General features: G+C 46.9%; 1 long non-coding RNA gene across 1 annotated transcript; it reads right to left on the bottom strand.

The window, feature by feature from the left end:
* Positions 1–842: 842 nt before the first annotated feature.
* LOC129146864 (uncharacterized) lies at positions 843–5,791 on the bottom strand. Its single transcript, XR_008554166.1, has 3 exons — positions 5,695–5,791; positions 3,021–3,166; positions 843–2,030 (listed from the first exon to the last, which is right to left on the bottom strand). It is a non-coding gene; the product is annotated as an uncharacterized LOC129146864 (long non-coding RNA).
* Between the last annotated feature and the right edge of the window lie 1,888 nt (positions 5,792–7,679).

Genomic DNA, 7,679 nt, shown 5'->3' with positions numbered 1-7,679 from the left:
GGAGACCACCCATCAGGGCAGAAGATGCCATTTCCCTGTCATTCCAAGGCGGGACAATGGAAACGGACACACAGCATTGCTGCGAAACACAGCCCCCGCCCAGACTCCTGCTGCCTCGCCTCGGAATCCTCAAAGCCCTGGGCTCCAGAGACAATCCTTAGCCCCTGCGCCATTCCTGCATGCCCCTAATTAAGTTAGAAGAAGATCAAGGCCCTGGGTGCTTCTTTCTCCAGGAAGCACTTGAAAAATGCAGGGAGGCACAGAAGTTCAAGGTTTGGGTATCTGCTGCCCTTGGTTCTGCTCAGGAATTCTTTAGCTGATTACACGGCTCTCATTTCAACAACACCAGCTTTGTGTCCTGGGCTATGGGAAGACTCCTCTCCGCCACCACCACCTCTGCCGCCTCAGAGGGTCACCCCGCCGGGAAAATGCATGCGGAGGGAAGAATTTCCACCAGATTTCAAAACACTCCAGGGGCAACATTTCCTTAAGTTCTTTTCTGTCTTCTTTTCCCTTTTTCATGGAGACTAATCATGACTGCAGGGTCCTTGCATTGTCAGAAATCCCTGGAAAGAAACTGGATTGAGAGTCACTGAGCAAGGGTGAGGGCTGCCCCCTCTTCTCTGCCCGCTCACGTCTGGGGCAGCTCTCGACTGTGTGCAGAGGACACTGCCCCGGGGGGCCGAGCTGCTCTGACTGGAGGCCCACACGGCCCTGCAGCTCCACCCCGACACTGGGCTGAGCCCTGTGCTCTTTCGGGTCCTTTCTTCTCAAGAGACATTTCTGGAGCACAGGACACTTCTTGTTTTTTTTTTTTTTTTTAATTATTTATTTATGCATACAAGAACTGGGGTGCAGGCCAGAGGCTGGGGTGAGAGGATTCACCAGAGACAGAGTGGGGAACAGAACAGGCGGATCTACTGAAATGCACTGCTGAGGGGAGCAGCGGGCAAGACAGGAGAGGTCTGCTGCGCCATGTGGGTCAGCTCCCAGGCCAGGGACTGAACTTGTGCTGCAGTGGTTGGTGATAGCACCATAGTTCTGAGACTTTAAGACCTGTGCCACCAGGGAGGTCCTCTCTTGGGTGTTTCATTTCTTGTGTGTTCATGTAAGCATCAGAGCCCTTAGCACCTCTTCCAGGAAGCCTTCCCAAACTGCTCCAGTCTTTAGGGACCTCCCCGCCCCTGGTAATCTTAGCAGGTAGAGCCAGAGCTGAACCTGATATGGACTAGGGCCATAATTTCTGTCTCAGCCAGATTGCAAAGTCTTTGTCTTCAGGTGGCTGGAGGCTCCAAACTTTCCCTTGTCTAGCACCTGGAGGTCAGTGCCAGGTAAAGGGGTGTAGAGTGAAAAGGCCAATTGTAATAAATGGGGGTGACTGGTGACACACTCAGGTATATTGGTGACAAAAAGGAAACAGTTGCATATGTGAGGAGAGGGAAGAGACTAGTGTACTCAGAGCCAAAAAGTACTTTCAAGCAGTGCTATGAGCAGGACAAGCTCCAGGAATACAGGGACTCGGGGCGTGTGACTATTCAAGGCCATCAGTGAGCACTGGGCTGGGGGCAGCTGAGGACAGAATTCAGGACTGCCGCAGCGGATTCAGGAGTGAAGAGCAGGCGATGGCCAAGAGCCATGAATTATATCTTATTTTTATGATGTCAGTATGAGAAGAATAGAAGAGTCTGGAGCAGAGGAAGACACGACCCTCAATGCTCAATAGCGACCTTAGGACAACTATTTAACATCCCTGCACATCCGTTTCCTTTTCTGTAAAGTAAGTATCGCACCTCCCTTCTAGAGTTGGGCTGAGGTGTGAAAACAGTCCGGTACGGGAAGCACTTAGCTCAGTGTTGAAGGGGAGAACCCAGTTTCAGGGTAGGAGGAGTGTCAGTGTCTGTGTAGGTTGGAAGAAAGAGTCTGAGGACAGAGAAGCGAGAGGTGCAGGGCTAGGGCCTGGCTGACGGAGTGGTCCCTTCCCTGAGGAGCGGAGCGGAAGACTCTGGAGAAGGTGGGCCTCGATCTTGACACTGGAAGAAAGGAGGTTAGAATCGTCAGAAAGGTATGGTTGGTTCTCGTGACCAGAGCACTTATGCGCTATAAAGTCGCCGTGAATGTGGAATTAGTGAACAGTGAATTTGTGAATACTGAGCCATTGCTCCTAGGGAAATACAGGCCTAGGCTCCTGGAACCTCCCTTCACATTGTCCACCGAGTAACAGATAACTTTGTTTTATGAGTGTTTCTTTCCAGAGACAGCATATTTACTCTGTGCTGCTGATCCACTAACACCGGGTTCAAGGCCCACAGCTCGGAAACTCTGGCCTGGAAGAAGCTTGTCTGGCACATCTCCATGAGGCACACCTCAGGCTGAGGGCACCGGACAGAGTTTACATTATGCTCGGGGGCATGTTAATCACTAAAATCATTCATGAGTAGGGTCTCCCCGGTGGCGCAGCAGTTGAGCACTGGGTTGTGAAGCTGCCCACAGCCTCTGCAGCGCTGGTTCGATCCCCGGCCGCCGGGTGAGGGTCCCACATGGCGCAACAGACCTCTCCTGCCATGCCTTACCAAGACCGTGGGACTAAATAGACAACAGAAAAGAACCTGTTTATAGCACGAGACCGGAAATGGGACTCGGAGCTTCATCTTGTTCAGCTTCTTCTGTGAACACGAGCCTGTGGTGGCTCCATCGCTCCTCTTTTGTGCAGGCCCAGGAAGGACACGCGTGCACTCTGAGCATTGATTCGGGGGTCACAAATAAATTTTAGTCACAAAGCACATTTTTAAGTAAGGAGTCTGTAAATAACGAGGGTCTCCCGCACTTCAGTTTGTAGTGAAGGGGAACGAAAGTTGAACGCATCATGGCAGGCACGGGGGACAGGGAAGGGCCCCAGGTTTCTCTCTGAAATAGAAGTCAGAGTCTGGGTTGAAGCCTGAGGAAAATTGCTGAGAAGGTGGGGAGGGGCTGGGGAAGAGTTGGGGAGAGGACAGGCAGGCACAGCTAAGCGTCCAGCTTACCAGGGCGCTGCCCATATTTCAGCTCTTCCTCTGGCATCGCTCCATGAGACTGATTACCTGGAGAAATTCGCCCCAAGTTTTCACAGGGCTGGATTTCCATTTAAAGATACGGAGACATCTTTTTCTCCCCTTTTCTCCCTTGAAGTCTGTGAAAGACAATAAAAAGTAGAACAATAAACAAAGGAAACTATTTTCACTGAAACAAGCAATGAAGCATACTCATCAAAGACTGAAAGCTGTGAGTAAACAAAGTTAAGAATCTGACATCCCCACATTACTCTTTAGACCCTGAGCACAGAAAACTTTTTTTAGAAGTAACAAGCTGGACTTTGGGAGTCTTATCCAATGGTTCACCTAAACGCTGACATTGTGGGAAGATGGTCTGTAGATGAAGGAAATACTTGACTTAGCAAACAGAGGAAGAGGCAGCAAAGTTCACACAAAACAGCACGTTGATTCAGCTCATTTCTGTTGTGCTTCCACAAACTCGTAGTGTCTGGCCATGTTTAAAGATCAGGGAAGTGAAGAAGAGACACAACATACAATTGATGCCTGGAATATGCAAGGAGAATGGGGCAGATGACACCAGAAGAGGCAGATGGAGAACATATATTATCTAAGGAAACATGAGTTCAAATGGGTCTCTAAAGCTTCAAAAACATTACAGACAACATTCATTTTATTATTATTTGAAAATAAGGAAGAAACTTCAGAGTTCAAAGACTGAAGAAAAATCAACACCAGAAGATAATAAGTCAAGTGGGCAGAACTAAAAAAAAAAAATAATGAAGCAGAGACAGGAGAAAAAGAAAATGATTTCAGAGACAGGAGGACATCGGAGAGAGCAAACGAGCAAACAAACAGGAACAACAAGAATATCGAGACCGGGCCGTGATTTGAGAAAGAGGAGAAACTGGCAGATTTGCTTTGACTTGACAAGTTCTGTGTCCCAGGATGACCCCCCCTCAAAGATCCAGCTCCCAATGGGAACCTCGAATTTACACTCAAGTGACAGGTTCCCAGAAGGCTGGTCACTGAAGGTGCTGAGAGCAAATAATCAGAGAGACAACATGTTTGGGGCATTTATTAGATACTAAATACTTTAAAAAATTATACCCTCAAGAAACAATGTAGATGCTCTTTTCAAATTAGTGACTCTTTAAAAGATCGTAAAATGATTCATGCTAATTGAGGACAAGTTGGAAGGTAGAGATAGCAAGAGGAAGGACAGTTTCCCATTATCCTGCAATCACCTATTTGAAATTGATTGGATAGTTCCTAAATTGTGTGAACTATGTATTTTTCAAGTGGGGTTATATTGCATATCCTATCTTAAACATGCTTTTCCAGTTAACAATACATGATGGCTGCTTTTTTTCTGCCATTAAATATTCTATCTTATTTTCATGCAGAAGAGGACTTCATTACATTGAAATGCCTTGATTTACTTGGTCTACCCTGTCCATGGCGCAGGGCTTACTAAGTGCTTAGTAAATATTTGTTGAATGTCTTACTTGAATGAATGCTGAATGGTTAGGTTGTGTTTCTAAATATTTGCTGTTACAAACAGTACTGTAGCAAACATCCTCTCCGCGAAATCATTATCACATCTGTGTAATTATTTCCTTAAGATCAATCCTCAAAAGTGGAATTATTTGGCTAAGGAGTAAAGGCCATCTTTAAAACTTTTGGATCTTCTCCAGAAAGGTTATGCCAATTTGCATTTCAACCTCCAATATCAAACTACGTACATTTTCTTTCATTTTAAGCAATGCTTGGTATTAACAGAGAAAGTCTTTCCTAATTTGATAAATCAAATATGGAATTTTCATTTTGCCATTGTTATTAATGATTCTTCAATATCTAGTGTGGTCAAACTTTTTTCCCTCATGCTTATCGACCATTTCTATGTCTTTTATATCTGTTGGCCATTTAAAAATTGTATTCATTATTGCTTTTATTGACTTATAAGCATTCTTTATATTAAAAATAATAATCCACTGTGTACATATAAAAATAACAATCCACTGAAGGTTTTTTTTTCTAATTTGGCATTTTCATTGGAGTTGCTTTCTCTCTTTTATTTATTTTGTAATTTTTTTTAAAGATGTATTTATTTATGCATACAAGAGCTGGGGTACAGGCCAGAGATGCGGTGGGTGAGAGGATTCACCAGAGACAGAGTGGGGAACAGAACAGGCAGATGTACTGAAATACACTGCTGAGGGGAGCAGTGGGCAAGGCAGGAGAGGTCTGCTGTGCCATGTGGGTAGCTCCCTGGCTGGGGATCGAACTCGTGCTGCAGTGGCTGCAGTTAGCTTCATAGTGCTGTGTCTTAACCCCTTGCACCACCAGGGAGGCCCACTTTCTCTCTTTTAAAGCCTGCACGGGGTGCCACATATCTCCCTGTGCCTCAATTTTGTGTTCAAAATTCTTTCTGCACCCGAGTGTAGCTGCTCAATTATGAAGGTTTCACCCCCATTTTTCAGGTAAAGAAAAATGGGGTTCACAGAGTCTGCTGCCTGACTACTCACGAGCAGCATTTTATGGTTGACTTCAGCACCCCATGCCCTTCCACTAAATAAAGTTACCTCCTTTTTTCGACAATATTCTGAATTACTCCAGTCACTTCTCTTCAGCAGATGATCTATGCAAGTGTGGAGGCTGAGCTCACCTTTCAGGAGACTCTCGAGGTAAATGCTGGAAAGTTGTATCTATCTCCTCTTCTCTCTGCCAGCACCTCCCTGCTGGAGCCCCGAGAGCTCATAACTCAGTGCACTTTCCTGCCTGGGTGTCCTTGAAGAACTTGACTGGCCCCCAATGGGAGGGAGAACTTTCACCTGCTAGTAAATTACTCTGATAACATGGAAGCCACAGAGTGGAAGGGCGGCCGTGGCCTTGACATTCGGATGCTCTGTGCATCCCGGGCATGGCTCCTCCTGCCCTTCCCGCCTGTGTGCCAGTTTCCATTCACCAGATTTGGGGGAGAAGGAGTCACAGAGGTTGGGATGATCTCCCTGCAATGCCTGTGCTGTGAAAAGGACAGCATTTGGCTTTCATGCTCTTTTGGATTTGGCTCCCTGGGGGAGAAATTGAGCGGGGAAGAAAGTGGGGCTGTGGCAGGGGCTTTTAAAAAAGAAAGGCAACTGGGCCTCCCTGGTGGCACAAGGGGTTAAGCACCACATTATGAAACAATCTGCAGCCTCTGCAGCATGAGTTCGATCCCCGGCCTACCAGGGAGCAACCCATCTGGTGCAGCAAACCTCTCCTGAATCGCCCGCTGCTCCCCTCAGCAGTGTGTTTCAGTCAGCCTGCCGGTTCTGTTCCCCACTCTGTCTCTGGTGAATCCTCTCACCTCCCGCACCTCTGGCCTGTACCCCAGCTCTTGTGTGCATGACTAAATAAAATCTTAAAAAAAAAAGAAAGAAAGAAAGGCAACTGAAAGGCTTTTGGTTTTGTGTTTTCTCCGATGGTCTCCTAATCATGCCTATCGTTCTCACCTGATCCAGCATCTGGAACTTGCAAAATAAACTAGCAACATGCACAATTTTGGAGGGAAATCTTAAGCTCCTCTCCTTTTTTCTCCTATCAACTTCTTTATTGAAAAAAAAGTTCCATAATAGCTGTGTCCCCTTCAGCAAGCACGAACTGGATAACCGCCTTCATGTTACTGTGCTTTATTTTCACCATTTCCCTTAAAACATAAGGGGAGAGGCCTTAAACTGTAATCTCTCAGAATCCATGTTCCTTGCAAAGAAAAGAGGATTTGCTTTTGTTGTGATTTAGTTCCCTTAAAATTTAAATCACTCTGGCACCTCGAAGAGAGATGAAGAGAAGATATCAGCTCTTTTGACTGATAAAATATCGATTTCTAATATTTACTCAACCCCATGACTTCTAGGACAGGGGTATTGGCCGAAGTTTCATCATGTAATTCTAGCTAGTTACTAACAAGTTTGAAGAAAATATTTTGAAGATTTCTACCTGTCATGAACCACATGAGTTTCTTCTCAAGGCCAGTGGGGCCTTATTTCATGCTGGAAGAGGAGGAGGAAGCACCTGAGCAAGGGAGCTGATGGAACTGTGGGCCTGAGTTTAACCATTGAACTACCTGTGCCACCCAGCACCTACCCAGCAAGAGTCAGGGCATCTAGGGCAGAGGCAGTGACCGCCAACCAGGACGGGGGCACCGTGACATGTTAACACCCCCGCTGGCAGATGGGACATCCTGGCAGGGCCAGTGCCCTTGAAACCCCCCACCCCCTCCATGGGCCCTCCAGCATGCTGGGTGAGTGTACAGAAGTCATTCATTGTGAGAACCAGCTTCATGCTCGCAGGCTACCGGTCAGTGGATGCAACAGCCCTAATCTGATTTTAGATGGTCCTTTTGATTTCTGTTGTTGCGCAAGTGATGTAACTTAATACAGAGTCAAGGGAAGAAGCAGGAGTAGCGGCCACAGAATGTCACGTGAAAGCCTTGCTTTTCCCCTTGCCTCCTCTCAGTCAGGCTTGGAAGTGGGGTTCTGAGGTCCCTGAGGTCCCTGGAGGTGACATGGAGACTCTCCCTGCTCCGGGCTGTGCAGAAGTGTCCCCAAGTCCAGTGACTGGGACTTCAGGGCCTGTAACCTGGTAGATCTGGGGCAGAAACAGGCCTCCAGC

The sequence above is a fragment of the Talpa occidentalis genome, unplaced genomic scaffold, assembly GCF_014898055.3.
Source record: "Talpa occidentalis isolate TD23 unplaced genomic scaffold, MPIMG_talOcc4v2.1 talOcc4.5, whole genome shotgun sequence".
NCBI lineage: Eukaryota > Metazoa > Chordata > Mammalia > Eulipotyphla > Talpidae > Talpa > Talpa occidentalis.
The sequence above is the reverse complement of the archived record's forward strand: the minus strand, read 5'-3'. Positions and strand labels throughout refer to the sequence as shown.